Below are 25,505 nucleotides of genomic sequence, written 5' to 3' on the forward strand. Positions count from 1 at the left end.
GCACATACAAAACTTATTTATTGTTCAGATTTTTAGGCTAGTAGAAACCAAGATTTCATCAAACTATTATGAAAATATGGAAAATAAAATATATACTTGGTAACCAAGTAATATATATATTTAATATATGCTTATTTAATTTATATATATATTTACTGACACCAATTTTGTGAGTAATGTCAAATTAAAATCCAGTTATTAAAAAAATATAAACTAATTGATTAGATCACTCCTTCATTCAACCAGATTTTGTTGATTGCAACCATGCTATATTTCGCTAAACGCAATGTTGACACAAAACTCAATAAAATATAGATACTTTTTTTGGGAATCTTAAAGTTGTCAGCTATTTGAGAGACATACATTAAGTTGGAGGTATCATCTGATATAAGTAGCCAGGAAGAAGCTTTGCAAGACAGTATTAAACTTGGTGAATTTGACACAGTCTAGGATCAACTTCTGCCTTGGAAAGAGAATACATGCTTATCTTAGTGCCTTAGTGTTGATTGAATATGAGAATCAGGTTTGTATTAAATATGTCACTAGAGATAGTACAGACCTCACATTTATTATTTGAAGCATATAAGTCTGATGAATGGAAATTTGCAGTGACTTTATCAGCATAATATCTTCCTGAAAGCAAGTTATCTGATAGGATAACAACAAAAATCCTTAACTTGCTGTCTGGACAATTCTATTAACAACAACAGTAACAATGAATAGATGATTGTCCATCTGTCACATTTACCATATATTGCCAAGCAATACAATGAACATAAAGAGAAAAAATTCAGTTCTCTTTGATGCAATGATACAAGGTTTCAATGTGAAAACAATAATTTAGCTTTGCACTGAATTTTATAACAAATAAATTATTTCACCTAAAATGGTAAAAAAAATCAAGACAAATATTTTGTGTTTGGATCCTATTTGTGTGTTGGATCAATAGGATTTTTTTTTCAGACAGGTACTCTATATTGCCCAGGTTGGTGTCAAACTCCTGGCCTCAGCTTCCCAAGTTCCTAGGATTACAGGAATAAGCCATGATGCCTGACAAATAATACTTATTGATCTCACAATTTCCATAGGCTTTAAATATGGCTATAACTTGAGTGGGTTCTCTGCTTACACAAGACTTTAATCAAAACCTCACAAGACCATGATCAAAGTAATAGCTTAGTTGTACGTCTCCTCTGAGGCTTGCAACCTTCTTCGAAGATCATTCTAGTTATTGACAGAATGCAATTACTGTGTCTGTAGAACTGAGTTCTTTGTTTTCTGCTATCTATCAGGCAGCCAGGAATAACTCCCAGCTTCTAGAGGCCACTGCAATATTTTGTCACTTGTTCTCCATAGATTATAGCATGCACATTTACTTCTTCAAGGCCAGTTAGAGAGAAACTATTGGATTTCTTCTTCTTCAGACTCTTATATAACATAATAATTGGAGTCACCATGTACCATTTTCCAAGTACCATAACCCAATCAATAATCACAATCTCATCATATTCACATATTTAGCCTGTATTCAGCAGAAGAGGATAATACAAAGCATGTACTCCAGGGGGATGGGATTCCGGGAGAAAATTTTAGAATAGAGACTAAGACAGTAGTCTCCTGATATTTGTTTCTCCATCATCATTTATAGCAAAATCAACTAATGTTCTTTTTGAAACATTAATGTCCTGATATATTAATATTCTTGTGTCTTCCCCTTAGAGTATTGATCAGGTTGGAATTTGGTGGGGCTCAGGACCCTGACATTTTAACAAGCTACCAACTTTAGGATTAGACATGACAGTTTAAAATATAACTTATTAATTTTAGTAAAATACTCTCAATCCTGCTTATCAAAGTAAATGGAAATTTGGCAGATTTTAGATGAAGAGAAGAATAAAAGGGAAGAGTCATTAGAATTTAAGAATATGGAATGGAAAGAAGTATGCTTTCATATTTGTCACATGTTTGTATTTTGCTTTTCTGTAAAATGAAAATGGCAGACTTCCTTTGAAATTTTATTTATTTTTGTCAGAATTATTTATTGTCGGTAGTAGTAGCACTATTATTACTGTTGTTAGTCACAATAAAATGACAGTCACACAGCAGAAACCTGGAAAAGTATCGGTCCCATTGTTCAGTAACCTTATTCTAAAGCCATTCTACAGATTTGTTGATATTATTTATAAATAAGCCTCTTACTTTCTGTAAGGCAAATGCTTGGCTAACCATATAAGGACTCCAATCATAGTAGAAGATTATTTACTTATTTAAGAATGCAAATTAAATATGTTTTTGGATAAAGTAAATGATCAATTTTGGAAAACTACTGATTTACAGGTGTTTATCATATAATTAAAAGTAACATGTTGTATTGTGTTCACTACTTATTTTTCTGTTACTTATTTTTTTTCAGAAAGTGGAAATAATAATTTTTTGTTTCCATATTCTTCCTTCCAATTACTGATTAAATAGATCAACAAGGGGAAAAGTGCAATTTAACCACACTTTTTCTCACATTTAATGTTTCTAACTTTGACTCTTTAGGTGACCAGAACCTTTATTAATAAGAGACAGTAATCAATTTAAAAATCTCCAAGAAATTGTGTCAATTCCAAATGAAATTGAGTTCTATGTTCAACTGGCTTGGATCAATTGCTTTAATAATTAAGTATAATAAAATGCTTGACCAGGTACAATGACTCATAGCTGTAAACCCAGCACTTTGGGAGGTGGATGGATGACCTGAGGTGAGGTCTGGGTGACAGAATAAGACTCCTTCTCAAAATATACATATATATATTTATATATATTATTCTATAATATATATTTATATATATCATTATATAAATATGTATTTTTATATAATATATCATTATATAAATATGTATTTTTATATAATAAATAATATATTATATTATAATATAATATAAATAATATAATATATTTTATATACAATATAAAATAATATAAATATATTATATATTAATCTATTTAACTATCTATCTATTTATTATTTATCTATTGAGCTATTTAATCTATTTATATATAATAAATAATATATTATATTTTATTATAGACTATATTATATATAATATATACAATATACTATATAAAAATATATATTATATATAAATATATATTATATATTTGCCTTTATTATCTATAACATATTTGTCATTATATAAATAATGCCTTTATTTTTAATATATAAATCATATATTATATAATATATAATTATATATAACATTTATTTACATATAACATATTATTATATATAACATAAATAACATATATAAATATATGTAATTTAGATACATACATTATGTTTATATATGTAAAATAAAAAGCTTGAAAATTTAGTATATTTACAAGAGAGTTATTTTGGGTCAAATAATTTGGAAATGTTAAATGTGATCTACAATCTTTTTTATATCTTTCTCATACATTAAAGAAGTGTTTTGTTAAGCAGCAATAAACAGAAACAGCCTCTCCAGGTACAAGAAGAGCTCAGAGACAGAAGCACATAATTGTACATATTATTATTTATTTAGTATATTGTTTGGTTGCTCCATTCTAAGTTACACTAAAGTTAACCATTTGTTTGTAGAGGTGATTCTGAGATCTCTTTATTGCAAAGGTAAGTTTTTCCCTTAGATGTTAGTAAGTAAGCTACGGGACTATTTTGGCACAATGTGTATCAGGTTCTAATTGGGGAAGTAGTTTGACAAAATAAATGATTTTTTGTAGGAATTAGACATTGCATATTTTGGGAGGAATTGGGGATGTAAGGTACAGGCAAGGGAGGTAGAAGTTCAAAGAATATTCCCAAACCAGCCTACAAGAATTACTGGTGTATATGAAACATATCTGAAATAGGTTAAATACCCCTTTTGCCAAAAATCAGAGAACAACAGGCATTTGTTTCAAAGCCTTTATAGGAGCAGTCATATTGAACTTGTTTTATTAATTTTGAAATAATGCCTTTCTTTTTAATTCTACTTTGTAATACATATGAATGGAGAACTTATGTATTATATGTTATATATATGTATTAAATGTTAAATATGTATTATATGATAATTTTTTCAAATAATATATCACTGAGTCTTAGTGCAATACTAATAACTTATACTGTTTGTTGAATAAATTAAAATACTAAATACTTTTAGATTTCATTTTATAAAAATGCAAAGTGGGAAATAATAAAGTAACTTTTAACTTTCAGGGTAAGAATTAAGCACAATAAGAGGTTTAAATTGCAATAGTACCTGACTCATAATAAGTACTGAAAATTTTTAAATTATTTAAGATCTCCTAGATTGCTTTTAAGACAGACATTCAATCAATGTGTATTTAATAAATACCATATCACAGAATTATGCTAAACATTGAAAAAGGAAATCTTCAAAGACATCAAAAGCACAAACTCTTACTACCATGCAGAGTTGTGAAAACAGCATAAGGTTAAACTTACAAAGACTGAATTTTAAATTCTCCCTCCTTGACTTACCAGGGGTTTGAACTTCTGTAAACTACTTATACTGTCTAAATTCCAGTGTCCTTTTATTTTATTTTACTTTTTTAATGGTGGCAATAATAATTATTTCCAAGGATTATTATAAGAATTATAATATTATTGACTTACTATTTATAAAGGTTTTTGTCAAAGAAAGGCATTCAAAAACATTATTTTCATAACCTTTTGAAGGAAAGATAAATTTTCAATTAAAATAGACAATGACATTCAATATATTTCATAATTTATAATTTTAAGACAGTAATTGGTTGCAAGGGAATTCAAATGTAATGTCTTACTACCCACACAACGTTTTTTAAAGTACAAAAAAGCCTATTTTTCAAATCCTATGCCTATAGACTGAAACTAGCTTAGCAGTCTGAAGCTAAAAGTCAGAGAACATTTTTAGTATATAGATAAATCTATTTTATCTACCAAAAATGAGTAAGTAAACTACAACTCCTCATATATTACCACCTCAGGAAGTAGTTTTCATACTCAAGTTAATTTCAATAAAAAAGTTAAGTACTTGAACCGTCGCACAAAACTTTGTGTGCAAATGATGACATTTCACAACTCATTCATAAATACCTCTTGAAGAAGAGTTCATGTATCACTTGAAAGTACATGTCAGTACAGTTTCATCTAAAGCAAATGGCATTTTCAAAAACTTTTATATCTTTATTTAATGGTTTCTTCCAGCACTTTAAGTATTAATAGATTATCAAATTGAAAGATGTTTGTTCTGACCTTCACATAGCTCCATTTCTCTGGTAGTTTAATGTCTTTCACCAAGCACCAGAAGTGCATTAAATAATTTCGCATTTTTCTATGATTCCATATTGTGTTTGTCACAAGACAGATGATAAATTCATTGATGGGTACAAATTCAAATAAAAGCACACAATAAAATACTTTCTATTTTCTTCTGGCACCTTATTTCCCTTCAACAGAAATACATCTAGATATTTGAAATCCAAACTGTTTTTCTGAGCAAGCTTTGTTTAGTTATTAGGTATTTGGTGGGGAAAAATAAAAATATCTAGCTTATTATTTGTGTCTATATTTCGAAAACAAAAACAAGAAATGCAAAATATCGATTTGGAAACAGCGGTTTGGCAGATATGAAAGTGTATATAAAGGATTATTGAAGTATACTCTAAAAAGCTATACTTCTAAAACAAACCAATAGTTCATAGTCTTGGAAACATTTTTAATTAGGGAAAACATAGAGGATGTGCTCCCACAAAATAAGAAAAACACAAAAGAAGGGATGGATATGTTAACAGGCTAAAAATGGTCTGGCTGGGAAGATAGATTTGCACTCAACTCTGGGATTCAAGAGTTCAGATAAAAGCAGAGAGTGGTAGGGCTGTGAGAAGAAAGTTTGGTTTTCTAAAAGAAAAATAAATAATGTGAAGTAATTTTTCAAGTAATCTATGGGAACATAGTATAGAAATTAATATAGGAATCAACATACAAAAAACTAAGAAATATGGAAAATGCAAGGTAAGTATTGACTTCAGCAAAATAAAGTATAAGAGGAAGGAAAGTTAATAATAGAATAATACTTGGCTCAGCAGTGAACAAATGTTTACCTAATCAGAGGGAGTGTGTCACAGTACATAAGAACACAGTTGTAGAACTAGACTCTTTGGGGTTAAATATCAGCTCTGCAACTTGTAAGTTGAGTGACCTTGGACATATTATCGGTGCCTTGGTTTCTTATCTGTACATTTATAGCATCTTTATCATTAAGTGAGCTAATACATATAACGTCCTTAGAACAGTACTGGCACATGATAAAAAGGCTATTGTTTGTTTGTTCATTTGTTTATTTATTGGTAATGACAACGATTTGTATGAGTCCATTCTCACACTGCTATAATGAACTATCCGAGACTGGGTAATCTATGAAGAAAAGATGTTTAATTGACTCACAGTTCCACAGGCTTAACAGGAAGCATGATTCGGAAGCCTCAGGAATCTTACAATCATGGTGGAAGATGGAGGGGAAGCAGGCACATCTTCAGATGTTGGAGCAGGAGAGAAAGAGAGCGAACTGCAAAGTGCCACACACTTATAAGCCATCAGATCTCGTGAGAACTCACTCACTATCAGGAGAACAGCAAGGGGGAAATCTGCCCCCATGATCCAATCACTTCCCTCCAGGCCATACCCTTGACTGGGTGAAAACAATTGTACATGGGATTTTGCTGGGGACACAGAACCAAACCAGTATTGAATTGGCTAAATTCATGATATACGGCATAACTACATTATCCAAATTCAATTTGAGATCCCTTCTAGTCCAGTTTTTACTTTTTGTTCCAATTCTATTGCCTTGTATTCCTACATTCCTGATTATTTTTATTGATTACAGAATACTGCATTTTTAAAAAGGAGAAAAATTTATCTCAGGATCATGCTATCTTCTGCAGAGAACATTTCTCATTGATTTTGACAGGAGATAAGAGACGTTAGCAATCCCTGATAACTTTAATCCAATGAAGACACTGAGGACCTGGCTTCAGTCCCTGTGAAGCCTTTGCTATTTCCCGTTATGTATATCCCAGAGAGTATCATTTAGAGTCCCAATCTGAAAATATGTAGTGTTTGCTAGGGACAAACTTTTCAAAGATTTGTGACATACTCCAAAGCTCTACTCCTGGATTCAGTTTATCAACTACCTCTTCCTCTAATGGATAGATGTTCCCTGAAATGAACTACCCATATGACTAGGACTGGGATAATTTCTTTGTAATTCCTTCTCACAAGAGATTTTGGCCCCATTATTTATTGCTGCTTTTGAAGTTAATTTCAGATGGTCTCTTTTTCTGCATTTCCTAGTTCACTATACCTAGAATTAAGCCATTTGAGGTGGATTTTCAATCAAGCAAAAGGTATGAAATATAAACAGAATGAAAAACTTTTTTTCAATATTTCATTGGTTACCAAGGGCTGCAGTAAAAAATTATCACAAACTTGTTGGCTTAAAACAACAGAGAATTCAAGGTAATGAGAAGATATACCAGAGACTGGGAAAAAATACTTGTGGAAGACATATCTGATAAAACACTGTTATCCAAAATATACAAAAAAAAAAAAAACACTTAAAACTCAACAATAGGAGAAAAGCAACCCCATTTAAAAACATAAAATGATGAACAGACATCTTGCCAAAGAAGATCTACAAATGGCAAATACCTATGTGAAAATATGTTCAACATTATATGTCATCAGCTAATTACAAATTACAAATTAAAACAACAATGAGATGCTGCTACACATCTATTAGAATGACTAAAATCCAAAATACGGCAAACACCAAATCCACCTTTGCCCATACACGTTTATCCAAACAAGGTCACTGTATTATTCTGTTCTCACACTGCTAATAAAGCCATACTCAAGACTGGGTAATTCATAAAGAAAAGGAGGTTTAATGAACTCACAGTTTCACATGGCTGGGGAGGCCTCACAATCATGGCAGAAGGAGAAGGAGGAGCAAAGGCAAGTCTCACATGGTGCCAAGCAAGAGAGTGTGTGCAGGGGAACTGCTCTTTATAAAACCATCAGATTTTGTGAGACTTATTCAGTATCACAAGAACAGCATGGGAAACACCCACCCCATGATTTAATTACTTCTCACCAGGTCCTTCTCGACACATGGGGATAATGGGAGCTATAAGTCAAGATTTGGGTGGGGATACAGCCAAACCATGTCAGTCACATTCATCCTTTCTTTGGGTTAGAATATGAACTTATTTTTTGAGGATGTTACCATATGATTCACTACAAATATATTGAAACTTTTGAAACAGTCTTATATATTAAAATATTTTGAGGAATATGGTGTTTTAGTACTTAAAATCAAAATATAAAGCTTAACCAGAGTACTAATCAAAGGGTTTTCATTACATTAAAAATGAAGAGCTTTTTTAATAAAAATGGAAAAAATAAATGGAGTCCTTTTCTTCTTTTCTTTGGGTACCAATCAGTACTTAGTTTTCCATATACAGGAAAAACTTCTGAATATGTCAAAAGTTTAGCTGTAAAAAACTAGAGCACAGTAAATTAAATGCATATTTGTAATTTCTGTGTCATTTGTTCTTCATAATGTGATCTTTATTCACAGTTACTTTTTGAGTATTTATTATGTTGTTTTAAAATGTCAAAAGGAAAGTAACATTGTCCCATAATGAACATATATTAACCTATCAGTGCTTCCCAAACAATTGTCTTATCTATTTTATTTCTGAAACAGAGTCTCTGAAGAAAAGTCAGCTCTCCTGCTGGCTCACTCCAGACTCCTGTTTACCAATATTTGACACATGTTGAAAATGGAGAGTTATAGGTTACAATTATGCTCTAGCTGTCTCTATGAGAGGAGGGTAGCTTATACAAAGTCGTAATTCTCAAGCATATCCAAAAATGATTTTGCAAAATCAAATTTTAAAATACAACAATAGAAATGTACTAAAGCATATCAGTATTCTGAAAAAAAATACTGTATGGCTAATCTAAGTCAGAGAAAGTTCTGAAGCATTTATATTGCCAAACTTTATGCATTTATTTAAGAGGAACTCATAACTATTTTGAAGCAAAATTTCATTTAGAATAGCGGTATTTTTCTTCTTAATAACCTGGCATTTTGCAAATTCAAAAGTAATTCAAATCATTTAAAACATTTTAAGGTTGGTATTTGTTTTACAGCAATGTTCATCTGCACTCAGAGTGACCCATTTTGTATTTCCCTTTTTTTTTTCTTTCTTTTTTTCTCCTTATCACTCTACTTAATATCCCTTGGAGTTCCTATCCACTTTCAAAATGTCATGATCACATGTTTTAATTCACGTATCTTTCCAGATTCTACCCTGTTTTTAACCTACATGTTTCTCAAGATTTTTAGATACTTAGGTGAGATCGATACTTTATTTATTTATTTGTTTATTTATTTATTTTTCTGAAACTGAGTCTCATGCTGTCTCCCAGGCTTCAGGGCAGTGGCGCGATCTTGGCTCACTGAACTTCTGCCTCCTGGGTTCAAGGGATTCTTGTGCCTCAGCCTCGCAAGTAGCTGGAATTACAGATGCCCACCACCACGCCCACCTAATTATTGTATTTTTACTAGAGACAGGGTTTCATCATGTTGGCCAGGCTGGTCTCAAACTCCTGACCGCAAGTGATCCACCCACCTCAGCCTCCCAAAGCACCGAGATTACAGGTGTGAGCCACCATGCCCAGCCAGATACCTCTTAATTCATTCTCCTCTCCTGGACTCATTTTCTTCTAGTATTTTTACTAAGAAGAAAGTATGCATTAGTTTAGTCTCCTTCCTTTCCTCCAGCCACTGAATCTGACTCCATTGCCAAAAACACAAAGCGATCTCTCCGGGACTGTCTCTCTTGGTACAGCCTCTGCTTCTCCAATAATCTACCCCTTAAATTCTAACTGCTTTGATTCTTAAGATCTCCAAATTATCTCACCTCAACTCACCAATACTGATATTCCATCTCTGCATTGCATCCTGTAATCTCTCTAGGCAGGGAATTGGGTGCTGCTAGAGTTTATCCCATTCATTTTCATTTTCCTCCACCCAGGAATTGCTATCCTTGGGTGTGTGTGTCGGGCAGGGTTGGGGAGTGGGGTTCTAGTTGTTTAAGGTTGGATGGTAAATCTAACCCCTTTTATTCCATCATTGCCAGAAATCTTTACCAATGAGAATTTCTACTTAAATTTTGACATATATAAGATTACTTTTTTTAAAGGAAAAGTGATGAGCATTTTAAAATATAAGTCTATGTGCCCTATGACAACAACTTTCTTTTATTTATTTCCTTTAACTATCTAAGGTCAACTCAGATGAAACAAGATAACAAAAAAAAATCTGTGAAAGACACATGCTACCTATTAAGGGTTACCTAGCCAGGGACTGAAAAGTTTTACTTCCAGTCTGCACATCTAATGATCTCTGCTCATAGTTGTTTTGTTCCAGTCTTCAGCAGAGGTAGGAAACACCTTATATGTAGTACACTGTGATTACCAATAAGCTCAGTGTGCTTTGGAGAGACAGAAATAGCGAACATTCGTCTTGGTCTCGTTGGCTAGTTTTATATGCTCATTGAAGAGCTGGGTGCTACTGACATGCCTTTTTTCCAACTCACTTTCAGTTGTGTCAGACTTATTTTGAATATTTTAATCCAATAAAACAAATTATGCTATCATTAGTCATATACATTATATTGCATTTTATCAATACATTCTGGAACACTCCAACACTTTCCAAAATTCGATGGCTTTAGAGTACATAGGAGGTTTGTTTCCTTTCAGAGAGGTAGTCGTATGCTTATTTGTAGTGTGGTAAAGGAAAGCATAATATTAACTGAATTTGAGAAACACATGTTTACAATAAAATACTTTGTATTTGTGGGAAAGACTGTTTACCTCACTTCAGTACACACACACACAAAAACACAACTGTATAGTTACCTGTCTGTAGAATTAGGATCTTTAACAAAATTGCTTTCCACATATCATAGTATGAAGCAATCTGATAGAACTTAAAGGAGTAATAGATCCACAATTACAGCTGAAAATTTCAGTGCATCATTCTGAGTTATTGATATTAAAAGTAAACAGAAAATAGGCAACAAATAGAAAATTTGAACACTATCAACCATCTTAACTTAGTAGACTTTCATTAAACATTTTGCCTAAGAATAGCAGAATACGAATTTTGCAATAAATACACATAAAATGTTTAACAACATAGAGCATATTATGAGCCATAAACAAATTTCCATAAATGTAAAAATACTAAAATTACAATATTAAAAGGTATATTTCCAGGTGATGGCAGGTATAAATTACAGATTAAGAACAGAAATCTAAAAAGTTTCAAGATAAATTAGGTACATTTTAAACTAAATAAAAAAGAAAACAAAATGTATCAAAATTTCTGAAATGCAGCTAAAGCAGTGTGTGAGGGAGAAAATGAGAGCATTAAATGCATATATTAGGAAAAAAGACAAGTATCTAATAAATATTCTAAGTTTCTATTAAGAAACAAAAAAAATGAACATTTTAAAGAGAAGGAAGAAAATAAAATAGAGCAAATGTCGATAATTTTAAAACAGAAAAAAATAGATTAAATTAAGAAAATCAACATCTGGTCTTTGAAATGATAAATAAAATGAATAGACTTCTAACTAGACCATCCAAGAAAAAAAAGGAGACAAGCAAAAAGTTAACTGTATTAAGAATAATATAAGGAATACTTTTTCACATCCTACAAATTGCAAAACCACAAGCATATGTTATGAACAATTTTATGCCAGTAAATTGAAAAAAAATAGTGAAATGGAAAAAGACCATGAAAGAAACTAAGCTCCACATTTCATCCAAGAAGAATTATATAACATGAATAACCATATATCCATGAAATCATATTCACAATTAAAAGTCTTTAGTAATGACAACTATAACAACAAAAACTTCAGACTCAAATGGTTTTACTGATATATTACCAAATATTTAAAGAAGAAATGGTACAGCTGTTCACAATTTGATCAGAAAGATAACATGAGATATTCTCTGATATTAGGATTGCACTGACTTGAAAAACAGATTTCTCAAGAAAAGAAAACTACTGACCAATATTTCTGATCAATACAGATACAAAAATTTTTAATAAATGTTTAGAATATGAAGGGTAGCTCTACATAAAAAAGGATAATGAATCATGACCACTGGAAATTATTCAAATAACAAAAGATTTATTAATTGAAAATAAGGCAATATAATTAGCCATATTAGCAAACATATATTTTATATCTTTTTATGCAAAAGACAAAAGAACATGATCATCTTAATAAATGAAGAACAAGCATTTGACAATATTCAACATTCATTAATTAGGATATTCCATACAAATTATGAATAGAAGGAAACTTTTTTATGCCTCATGAAAAAATCTAAAAAATTTAGCTCCTAACACGATAGTTAATGGCAATTATTGAATGCTTTCACCCTATGATTGGGGAAAAATTTTGAGGATATTCATAACTACTGCAATATTGTATTGAAATCACTATGCAGTGAAATAAGACAATTAAAAGAGAAATTACTGATATCACAAAGAAAAAGTAAAATGGTCTCTATATAATTCATGAACATCTACACAGAAAATTCTAAGGAAAATATAAAACATATGTGAGTTATATCACGTTACAGGATACAAGATGAACATACAGTAAGAATCCATATATTAGCATTGAATAATCTAACAATAAAACTATAAAAGTATCCAAAATAGCATCAAAAGAATAAAACATGAATACATTTAACAAAAGAAGTATATGCATTGTATAATGAAAACTATAATATTGGTAAAAAGAAATTAAAAATCTAAATGGAGAAATATTCCATGTGAATTGATGAGAAGATGATATTATTAAGAAGCCAAATGTCTCCAAATTGATGTATATTTTCAATGTAATCTTATTCAAAATCCCCGAAGGTGTGTGTGTGTGTTTATGTGTGTGTGTGTGTGTGTACATGTGCAATCAAGTGTATGCATGTGCATGCATGCATGCATGTGTTAAAAAAAATCAAAATATAATTGTAAAGTTTATATGTGATTCAAAGGTCTAGAATAGCAAGAATTTTGCAAAAAAACAAATTTGAGAGGAATACGTTTTGAATACTGACGCTATCTGACTTCAAGGATTACTGTAGATTCTGAATGATCAAATACTGGCATTTTTATAAAAGTAGGCAAGTAGATCGATGGTAAAGAAGTAAATCCCTTCCATAGTCCTGGAATTATTCATTCCTCCAAAGAGTACAAAAAAGAAGGATTCTTGCATTGAAAAATTATATTTAGAAAATAAGAGTTGAGCATGTTTGTTGTAACATTGCTTGCAATCCAAGGTGTGTGAGTAGAAAAAATTATGTAACTAGAAATATAAATACAGATAGAGATAGAGATCACTCCAATTCCAATAAAACACTATAAATTCTTTTTCCCTTCTTTCCCCATTTAATGTTTTATTCTCCCTTTCCACATGGAGAACACTGGTTTCCTGCCATATGGTATGCTTTTACTTCCTAGTTCAACTCTATCATATGCATAAAAGAAATTTTTTAATTACTCTCTCCATATTGCTACTATATCACAAACAATAAGAAAAAACTAAGGGAGTGAAATCAGCAAGGCAGCAAAATAAAAAGTCCCAGACCTCATTCCTTTACAGAAACATCAAATTAACCACAATATATGGCTGAAAACAAACCTTTATGAGAGGTCTAAAATCTACTTCAGAAATTGTTTTGCTCCAGATAAAGGCAAGCATGAGAATAGGTGCATTGAAACAGGTGAGAATAATATTACTTTAGCTATTAATACATTAACCGCTTCCCACAAGATAACATAGCTAAAAACCAAATAAAATTGCCTTGGCTTGAAACTTTTCTCTTGGCAAGAAAAGGTAAGTCGAATTTACTTTCAACATCCTGTACCTTGTTTCACTACTCAAAGTCCTGATTTATGTCTCATCTCACAGGAATTATGATATAATCCACACAGTTTGCTGAGGGCAGCTAAGCACAAAGAGAAACGTCTGAGTAAATGCAGTACCAAGTACAGCCCTGCAATACGGGGAAAAGGTGCAGAACTTGAGACTTCTCCATAAGGGAGAAGTAAAAGTAGTGGAGCATGATCTAACATCCCAGCTCATGGAACTTCAGAGTCATCTGAAGGGAATAAGAAATTGTGGGGTTGAGAAAGAGAGAAGAAAGAGAGAGAGAAAGAGAGGAAGGAAGGAAGGAAGGAAGGAAGGAAGGAAGGAAGGAAGGAAGGAAGGAAGGAAGGAAGGAAGGCAGGCAGGCAGGCAGGCGGGCTCTCTATAATCCAAACTATACAGCACAAGTTCAGATAAAATATATTATAGAAAATTTTTGAGAGGTTTCAAGAATTTTGAGCTAAGCTTATTGGTGAAGTTATTTTCCCATTGATAACAACATTATGTTAACAGTGGGTGAGATGCCCGTTTCTGTGTATGTAGAGACACTAATGTAAAGTTACAAGAAAGATAAAGAGTCAAGAAAACATGAACAATCAAAGAACAAAATAAATCTCCAGCAACCAAACCTACAAAAATGAAGAGCAATACATTGCCAGACAAAGAATACAAAATAATGACCTTAAAAAGCTGTTAGTTGTGAGTTAAAGGAGAACACAGATAAACAATTAAATGAAATCAGTAAAATAAAGTATGAATCAAATTTAAATGTCAACAAAGAGATAGAAATTATTTTAAAAGATCTCAACAGAAATTCTGGAGGAGAAGAATATAAATAAACTGAAAAATTTACCATTGGAGTTCAATAGCATCAGAAAAGTACAAGACAGGCCATTGTGATTATTCAGTCAGTAGAACAAAAACAAAGTCAGAGGAACAAAAACAAAGTAATGAAAGATTAAAGAAAGCCTACAATACTTACGGGGCACTATTAAGTGAGCTAATATTTTCATTATAGGAGATCCAACGGGACCAGAGAGGATAAAGGGCTAATAGCTTATTTAAAGAAACAATAGCCAAAAGCTTTCTAAATCTAGGGAGAGAAATGGACATTAAGCCTAAAGTCCTCAAACAGGATAATAAAAAAATACACATCGAGACATATTATAATTAAATTGCCAGAAGTCAAAGAGAGAATTTAGAAAGTGCAGCATAAGAAAAGTGACTCATCACATGCAATAAAGGGGAAGTCTATTTTTCTGAGCCCATGCATTACCTCAATTCCTGCCACCATAGCTGCTTTGTTCATGAGTCCATTGGTGGCTGGGGACACAGCATGACTCATATTCACAAAATGAGTCATTATAGCCACTTGATTATTAAAATTCTTCTATACTAAGCTAATTCTTTGGTGAGGATGTATACGGGATACAAATATCTTTGTTTTCAAACTTTCAGAGGAGATATCTCCACCCACCTCTTTCCCAAATTTTCTTGTCAATTTTCCAAGTATGTCTTTTCCAATTCTCTGACCAACCAGTAAAACCATTGGTCAAAGTAGTATGTAACCAGATCTCTGATCATTTCTCCTTTCAAGAAAAGTGAACAATCAGATGTGCTGCTTGAAGGTCTGTTCATATTCAGTCCTCCCTCACTGTCCTTTATGGATGTTCCATAAATGGGCTGTAGTATTGCAACTATCTACATTCAGGTGATGCCTGCATATCATACAGAACTATATGTAAATGGTGCCTAAGTCTTATGTTTCTTTGTTAACTAACTATGGGAAGCTCTCTATGAAGTCATAGGTGCAGGCTGGGAGAAAGAAGGCAACGTAACAGGAGTGGGATAAATGGTTATTTGGTCAATTTCTTTATGTAACTTATATATTGAGACTATACTTAGATACAGTCATGTATATACCACTTCCATTTGAAGATGGAGTGCTGCTATGAATTCCCATCTTCAGAGCTTGGCAGGTAAGATAACAGTTAGTTCATAAGGGATAGCTCAGGTTGCATGGTAACTTGGTTATCCATGGTTAAGTCTAGATTAATTTTCTTGCATGTGGATTACCAGTATTTGTCACTACAATTTGTTGCAAAGACTATCTTTTTTTTCTATTGTATTGTCTTTGCTTCTTTGTCAAAGATCAGTTTACTATATGTATGTGGGTCTATTTCTGTTCTTTCTATTCTGTTATATTAACCTATTCATCTATTACTTTGCCAGTATCACACTTTCTTGATTACAATAGGTTTATAGTAAAATTTAAAGTCAGATAGTGTTTGTCTTTTAACTTTGCTCTTCTCCTTCAATACGGTTTCAGCTATCCTGGGTCTTTTGCCTCTCAATGTAAACTTTAGACTCAGTTTGTTGATAGCCACAAAGCAACTTAGTGAAATTTGAAGGAGATTGCATTGAATTTATACAATAAATTGAAAACAACTGACATCTTGATAATATTGAATCTTCCTATCTATAAAAAGGGAATATACTAAACTCTTTCCAGATATATGATTTGCAATATTTCCTTCTATTGTGTCATTGTGTTTTGCTTTCTTGATATCTTTTTAAGGAAACACATACACACCCAACATCAATAACAACAAAACAAACCATCTATTTATCTTTGGTTACTTGTTTTTTGAGTGTCTTATCTAAAAATTCATTTTCTAATCTGTAGTCACGAAGATTTATAACTAGTTTGCTTAGTAGAGTTATACACGTTTAGCTCTTACATTTAGTTGTTTGATCAATTTTTAGTTAATTTTTACATATGGCCTGAAGTATGAATCCAACGTCATTTGTTTTTGCTGGTGAATATTGTTTTCCCATCACTATTGTTTGAAAAGACTATTCATTTTTTATTTAATTTCCTTGACATTCTTACCAAAACATGTATGACTTTATTTCTGGGCTTTTAACTGATGTGTATGTCTAGGTTTAATACGGTATTACCTAGTCCTATTTACTCTTGTTTTGGAAAAACATTGTGAAATTTGCCGAAATGTGATCCCTCCAGTATTTTAAGATTACTTTGGATAGTCTTATATCTTCGAATTATGTATGAATTTTAGAAGCAACATGTCAATTACTACAAAAAAAAAAAACACTGAATTTGGATTTACATTGTATTGAATCTGGTGATCATTTTGGAGAGGATTACTATTTTAACAATATTTAGTTTATCAGTTCATGATCCCAGGAAACCTTTCCATTGATTTAAATTATTTTTAATTTATTTTAATAGTGTTTTATAGTTTGATGTATACATGTTTTGCATTTCTTTTGTTAAAATTATTCGTAAGTATTTTATTATCTTTCATGCTAATACAAATTGAATTATTTTTATAATTTCAATTTTGGATTTTCCATTGTTACCGCATAGAAATAACATTAATATTTATATGTTGATTTCACGTCTTGTGACTTAACTGAACTCATTTGTTAGCTCTAATAGTGTGTATATATGTTTATTTCTTAACATATTCTAGATATGATTATGTCGTCTGCAAAATCATTTTAACATACATCAATTTTTGTTTTCTTGCCTAATTTCTCTGTCTAAAACATTCAGTACAATGTTGAATTAAAGTAGCAATAGTAAACATCCATATGCTAATGTTTATAGAAAGCTTTTTCTCTCCATATAAATACGATCTTAGCTGAGGATTTCTAATAAATGCTCTTCATGAAGTTGAGCAATTTCCTTCCCTTCTATTTCTAGTTCACTATTTTTACCATAAACAGAGTTTGGTTTTTATGAACAACATTTTCTGTATATATTAAGATGATCACTGGGTTTTTGTCCTTTTTCATTAATATGATGTATTATATTAATTGATTTTTATATGTTAAACCAACTCTGCAATCCTGGTATCAATACCATTTCATGGGGTACAGTCATTTTTATGTTACTGGATCTGCTTTTCTGAGATATCTTTGATAATTTTCATGTTCATAAGTGGTTTCTTTTTTAGTTTATTAATATAATGGATTACATTGATTTTCAAGTGTTAAACTCGCCTTGCACCTAAGAAATAAATTATATTTGGTTATGGTCTATAATCCTCTTTTATATGTTGGTGGATTCAGTTTCCTAGGTCGTTGAGGATTTTTCACATGTATACTTATAAAGAACTTTGATTTACATTTTTTTCTTGTGAAGTCTTCATGTCATTTTTACATCACAGTAATACAGGCCTTGTAGAAAGGGTTGTGAAGTGTTCCCTCCTTCTGCATATGTCTTAAAGCATTTATAAAAAGCCAGGGCTAATTTTTTAAATAATATTTGGTAGAGTTAATCAGGAAATCACATGTACTTGGGCTTTTCTTTGTAGGAAGTTTTCTATTTCTATTCTAGCATGGAATCTTATTTTTCTGTACATAAAACTGCTTTACAAAATAAATTCTGTCTGTTTAAAAGTGGTAATACTTGACCATGTACAAAATTTTTAAATCTCAGAAAAAACTTTACAATGAAGAATATATTCCCATTGCCTTATATATGTAGAAACTTAGTTCTACCCTTCAAAGGTAATCACAAGTATCGGTCCCTTCTAAACTATTTTGGAGACATTGCACATAAAAATATATTTATATGCATATTTGTCTCCCAAAATACCATCCAGAATGTTGTGAACCTTGCTTTTATATATACCTATATATCTTGGAGGTTAGCCTTCATCAGTACATGTTGAGCTACCTCATTCTACTTAACAGCTATGTAATTCTCCACTGAACAGTTATGTTACAATTTATTTAATCAGTTGCCTAGGGGTAATACTTGTACTTTTTCTAACCTTTTGCTACTGAAATAATAATGGGCGATTTTAGACATCAGCTTTAGAAAAGATGGCACATTCAGCGGTTACTTACATCAGCTCTGGAACTGAAACTATGTTTTGAATCCAACTTTCCCCACTTAGCCTTGAACTATATAATTTTATCCAGTTCATTAATGTTTTTATGACTCAGTTGCCTTAGTTGCAAGACACCACCTATTTCATAGGCAGAAATAATACACTAATTTATAAAGGGCTAACAGACATATAGATCTGTTAATATTTGCTAAACGTATAATTTACTATACATGTAAACACTGAATTTTTTTGGAATATATTCTGAATATTATGGTTTTTGACAATATCAACTAATTTTAGAAATCATCATGCATGTTTCAAATCTAGGTTTTCTCAAAACTGTGTTTCATCTTCCTTAATTTTATTTTCTTTGTTTCATTTTTATAATAACCTGGGTAGAAAAAACACATAAAAGTGTTTTAGGTTACTTCATACATATTTACAACATGTTTTAGCCATAAAATATATTGATCTTAACAATTATTTTATCATAAATGATTTAGTTTCTATCCTCATACTTTAACTAATTTAGAACATTTAAATATTTTACCTTTTGACCCATACAACAATATATATCTAATTTCTCCTTGTATATTGATTATAATTCAATCAATATTTATTGAATGTGAAGAGTGTGATGCCATAAGATGGAAGCTGTTAGCGTTAATTCTCTGGGGTTCACTTTTTCTCTTTCCACCATTTACCATAATTTGCACAGATGTAGATTATTGTTGCAAATAGAAATTATTAAGTGATTATAAACCCAGAAGATGTATATTTACCTTTACTTTAGAGGATTTTTCCCACTGTCACTTGACTAATGCTAATCCAAACAGTTTTTGCCCCCCTTTCTCTGCAAACCATGTAACTGAGTACAGTAGTAAAAATGTTACCTATAGTAAAGTGTGTACATGCCAAGTCACCTCTATTCAAGAGGTTGCTGATTCAGCCTGAAATAGATAAACCGATTTTTCAATTCAGTTTGAAATAGATAACTTTTTTTTTCTAACTGTGGCGGGGAGACAGAAATCTACTATTCTTAGCCATAGTAAGGAAAGGTGCCCAGGCTCTGAAACATCTCCCTTCATGCTTCAAACAAACCTATATTTCATTCTCAAGGTATTCCGCTGCAAAGCAATCTGGCCGATCCTTCAGCATGTGTGACTGTAACATTCAGTAGCTGAATAAGTTGAACAAGTTCCATTTTCTAAACAGTATTGCCTTCTACATACATCATTGTTTGTTCTTAGGTAAAGAATGTGTTTGTATATTAAAGACACAGTAGAAGATAATCAGTGAGAGGAAGCTTAATAACATAGATGCTAGACTAATGTTAACACTTAGAAAAAAAATCAACGGAAAACAATGTTAAGCAGATATTTATATATATACACTATACATATATATTATATACTATATATATATATATACAGTGCATGTACATATATATGTATATATCAGTGTTAGGTGAAATAGAATTTACAAAGAAATTAAACAGGTTTTGTAACTAAAATGAATTTATTATATAAAATTAAAATGTAACTAAGTAGAATTCATTTCTATATTACATATATTTGATACTTATCAAAAGATGGATTAAATTGTAAATTCACTGTGGATGTAAGATTTGGTTTGTTTGATGACAATAATGTTATTTCTAACCATTAATTTTGCATTTAAATTTAAAATCATTTTAATCATAAGTTTTATTTTCATACTTAAATAACCTTATTCTTTTATTGTTAGGATTTCTTTTGTTCATTATTTATATAATTGTAGGAAAAATCATCACAGGTTTTTTTTTCTTTTTGGCTAATATTTGAATTAACGTTCTTGCCATAATTTACAATTCAAAGGTTCATATCAGATTTATTTCTAAGGAAAATATCTGACCAAAACAGCTCTCCTATATTATATAGTTTAATCAACCTTTTTATTACAGTTTTTTGAAGCAAATAAAATGTATAAGATAGCTTTCTTAGAATACTAGAGTGTATCTTGAATATGATAACTGAGTTTGTAATCAAAATAGATAATTTCTTGAATCTTATGAACCACTCTGAAAAAGTTGGCAAATGGGCAGATATTTGATGTAATTTGTAACAGTAATTAAATACATAGAATTTGTGTACACTTATTTATTTTAATTAGAATACTAGAAGATATAAAATGTTATACTGATTAATTTATTTCTTTAAATATCTGAAAAAACTGAATGTAGACTGATTTTCAGACAGTATCCAACCAAGGTTAATCCATTGACTTTTCCCTACAGTAATTTATCCAAACTTTCACTGTGGTGTGTAAAGAGATACTGTCTCTTCAAATACTTTGAAGACTTCTTACCCATAGGCCCCATATGAAAGTAACTAAGTAAAACTTTGTCAAGCAGCATCAGAAAAAAACAAAAGACAAATATTGCTAAGTACTAATTGACTCCTAAGGGAGTGTTTGCAGTTCATGCTACATTTGAAATATTTGTTTTATCCAAAACAAGGCTGGGGGAGAAAAAGTTTGTGTGTGTGTGTGTGTGTGTATGTGTGTGTGTGTTTGTATCACTGATATATATACATATATATATACACACATATATATGACAAATAACTGTTCCGATCAACTGTTCTGAAATTAATTTCTCTTTTCAAAAGAATATGTGCAAAGTCAAGTTTATTAACATCCTACTTTCATCACTGAAGGAATTATGAAAGTGATAACTCATTACAAAAATTTTGAAATCTAATCCATCACAAGAATTTTAAAAGAAATATGATTTATTTTAACTTTTTTAAAGAAATGTGATCCTAGAATACATAGTTAAAAAAAAAAAAAAAAAGCAAAAACACTCTTTTGTACTTAGTTTTCCTATTGAGAGCAAGTGTATGCATTTTTTAGATAGTATGTTTGTCCTAGAATGACAAACTTCTTGAGAAGATCAACTGGGTCTTATTCAATTGTGTTTCTTTCACAAAGCCCTGAAGAATGCTTTGACAATGGCAGACGATCGACAAGATAACTGTTGAGTAAGTAAATAAACTGCCAACCATTCTAAGAGAGAAAAGACAATTAAATTACTGTTGTACAAACAAAAAATGTTTACATTTTTATTTTCTACTTAAATTACGTTTTCTTGTAGCTTTTCTGCTGTGCCCTTTCTCTCTTCTTTATTGCTCAGATGGAAGCTCACATTTGTGATCTCTGTATTGATAAAAAAGATTTAATATTGTTCAGAAAAAGATAGAATACTTCTCTTTCCTTTTTATTATCATTTTTGCCACCTTTTTTAGCCTAAGAAAGCCTACAGACCTGGTCTCTTGTATATTTGCTATGTATGAGAGATCCTTACTAGGCATAAAGAAAAACAGAGAAAGACTCCCCCTCTATTCCCAGTAGATTTTAAGCAGAAAAAGAAGAGAAATAAAATACTCCAGACGCCAAGCTACTGTTTTTCTTTTGTTGTTGTTGTTGTTGTTTTGTTTGCTTTTTCTATTTAGATGGAAGAATGTTCTAGAATAGGAGACATTTTGGAGTCATCAGATACGAAGGGAAAGGGACTAAGAATATCATGAATGTATGAATATAGTCCCATAGAATCCCCATGAAGAGGTTGTGAGAACTTAGCAAAAACCCATGTGCCCAATAATAAATTGTTTTTTTGGTTTAATACCTATATCCAGTGTCCATCAGCCTTGGGCTAAAGTATAGCAGCATGATTGGCCTGTGTCCAAATAGTGAGTTTGTTGCTCTTCTGGCTCAATTTCAGTGTAGAGGAGAAGCAAAGGTTTGGATAGAGAACTGCAATGAGATGTGTAAATGCTGAGTCCCTATTTCTGGGGGAAAATTGTGAGTGAGAAGAAAGAAGACTCTATGGGTAAGGACTCCAAGATCTGAGGGGATGTGCCACGGTCACAGAGCAACAGTGAGCAGAAGTTCAACATTCTAAGAGATCTGTACTCTGAGAATAAGTGAAAAGAGAAAAATCATAATCATTTGCCACATTTCTAAATGGTTAACTGTTGTTTATTCATCACCAGAGAACAAGATGATCAAGAGCATACACTTTGCCTCTGAGAACCCTTTGTTCTCCTTGTCACACCAAGATCACATAAGCCATATTTGTCTCTTATATATGTATACACTATCTTATGTATGGCAATATGAATGGAGAGGAAATGGGTTGGCCAAGCAAACACTTTTCAAAATGACTATTGGTGATTTGTAGTAAATTTATACTTTTCCCCTCTGCTACCCTGTTAATGGGAGTTGTGAGACTGAATTAATTATAAAGAATGAACTATGTGTTTTTTCCACATGTGAACATTCTTTGAATGAGTCATTTAACCATACCTCACTAATTAGTCAAATAATCAACTTATTTTTGATGAACTATTATAGATATAAATTTAATAATGTAAAAATGCAAACATCCAACATGCTTCATAGATTAACATTATAGATACTTGGAAAAGTGTATTATCAAATTATTATTGTTATCAAAGTAGTGGCATATACTTACCAATGGAAGCTATAAAGATAAATGAGAAAACTCTTGTTAACACAATTAAGACTAATATCAAGAACATAAAAGCACATCTACATCTTCTAATTGGATGACTTAATTAGAAGACCAAAGAAAGGAAACCAACTTGAAAGGATTGGGTCAAAGGTCTCATTCAAAGGATGAAACTGCTCAGGTTAATGGAAGTTTAAAGTCTATGTGCTTTAACCAATTTACCATTTATTTACTGAAAATTAATGAATATTTTTCTCCTATATTAATAATTTCAACATGAAAAATGCTTTATTTCTGAAATACTGGATATATAAAAATTCAACCCTTAGATTTAATCTGATATGTAAGTAATAATTCTTATTTTTATAGTAATCCTTGCCTAAAAATAGTCCAATATTTTAGCAAATACACACATATAAATCATTAGTGTTGTAATTTAATAGTTTAATAGCTGTATCTAATATGCAAAAAATTACTTTGAAATAGTTTTAAGACTAGTAGAAGCTGATTTCTAGAAAAAAATATTTAAAGAGCTAAGCTTTCTTTTTTAACATTCTCTTTAAAATTATAGGCAATATGTTATGTTTTGTATTCCTCACAAGCCTTTTGAAAAGTATATCCAGTAATAGTTTAATTTAGGGTGCCAATCTCTTTTATTAGATTTATGCCTATGATGAAAGGTAGCTTAACAGTTTAAATCTAGTGTTACTTAAATGACCAAATATCAAATATTAAGATTCTTGCTTTTTGTTGGGTTACTTTTATAAACTACGTATTTACATTTTAAAAAAATAGTAAATTATTCCCCTTTAGAGTCTTTTTAATACCAGCATCTTAGCTTTCTGATTAAGCCAATTGTAGCAACTGGGAAAGATTTTAAAGATAAATTACGTGATTGTATTATTGTCCAGCTCACTAAATACATATAAACTCAGTTTCACATCTTGGGAAAAGTTTTTTAAAATACTATTTTGAGTAGCAAATAGTCCATTATCATTAATGTACCTTTCAATCATTTGAATTAAGTTTTATTGAACTAGAATTTAGTTGACGTATAGTATATTTTGGCCCTAAAAAGGGAAACTGAACTCAAATGCTTAATCACTCCAAGTCCTAGATCAACAGCTAACGTAACAGTACAGAAAAACACTTACATACTTACAAAGACAAAAAGAACAAGAGGGTAAAGCAAATGAAAAGATTTAAATGTAAATACAAATATTTATCAGACTGAAAGATCGTGAAAGAGTGAATCAGCAAGATGAAGGAAGTCACAACATAAAATCCATGTAGACAGGGATTATACAAGAAATTCAGGCCTCTGGAAGCCTGGAAAGGCTCAAAACTCAACAGGCCTGGGAAAGCTGAGGTTGGAGATGTTCCATGACTAAGTAGTCAAAAGACACAATATATTTTAAAAGTATTTTATTCTGATTATCATGTTGGTCTTGGCCTGTTATATTGTTTGAAGCTAGTTTTTCTTGGTCAAAATTGAAATTTCTCCTTTTTTTTTCTGGTGGGGTTTTAAAATATTTTGAAAGGCCAGCTGTTTTCATATTAATAAAATAATTACACTTGGCAAATTATATCAGTAATGGTTTCCACTGAACAAGCCCAGCATGCCATTTAGAATAAAGTAACTTTCAGATTGCTTATTTCTGGAGTAGAAAAAAGTTAATTGCTAGGAATCTTTCTATTTTAAACCAATTTGCAAATTATGGAAAACTTAAAAAATACAACTGATGATTCCTTTAAAGAGTAAGATAATTTTCTAGAAATTAGTTTTTTTATGTTAAAATCTTGAACACCTGTAAGTTGCAACATACGCGATGACTTAAATAAATGTAGTTGTATGCCATGTTGCTCAGAAATGTTAAAACACATTGTCAAAATATATTTTAATATATTATTTTCATAACTATTAAATAAGTAAATTGAATCTGATGCAAATAAAATGTTACTGAAATTTTTGTGTGAGAATTTTTCTTGATTTATTTTTTAATTTAAGCTTTGTTTTCTTATATTCTATTATCTAATACTAAAAGACTTTAATAAATACATATTTCAGCAGGCCTAGCCAGTAGAAAATC

Source organism: Macaca fascicularis, chromosome 6, assembly GCF_037993035.2.
Source record: "Macaca fascicularis isolate 582-1 chromosome 6, T2T-MFA8v1.1".
Taxonomy (NCBI): domain Eukaryota; kingdom Metazoa; phylum Chordata; class Mammalia; order Primates; family Cercopithecidae; genus Macaca; species Macaca fascicularis.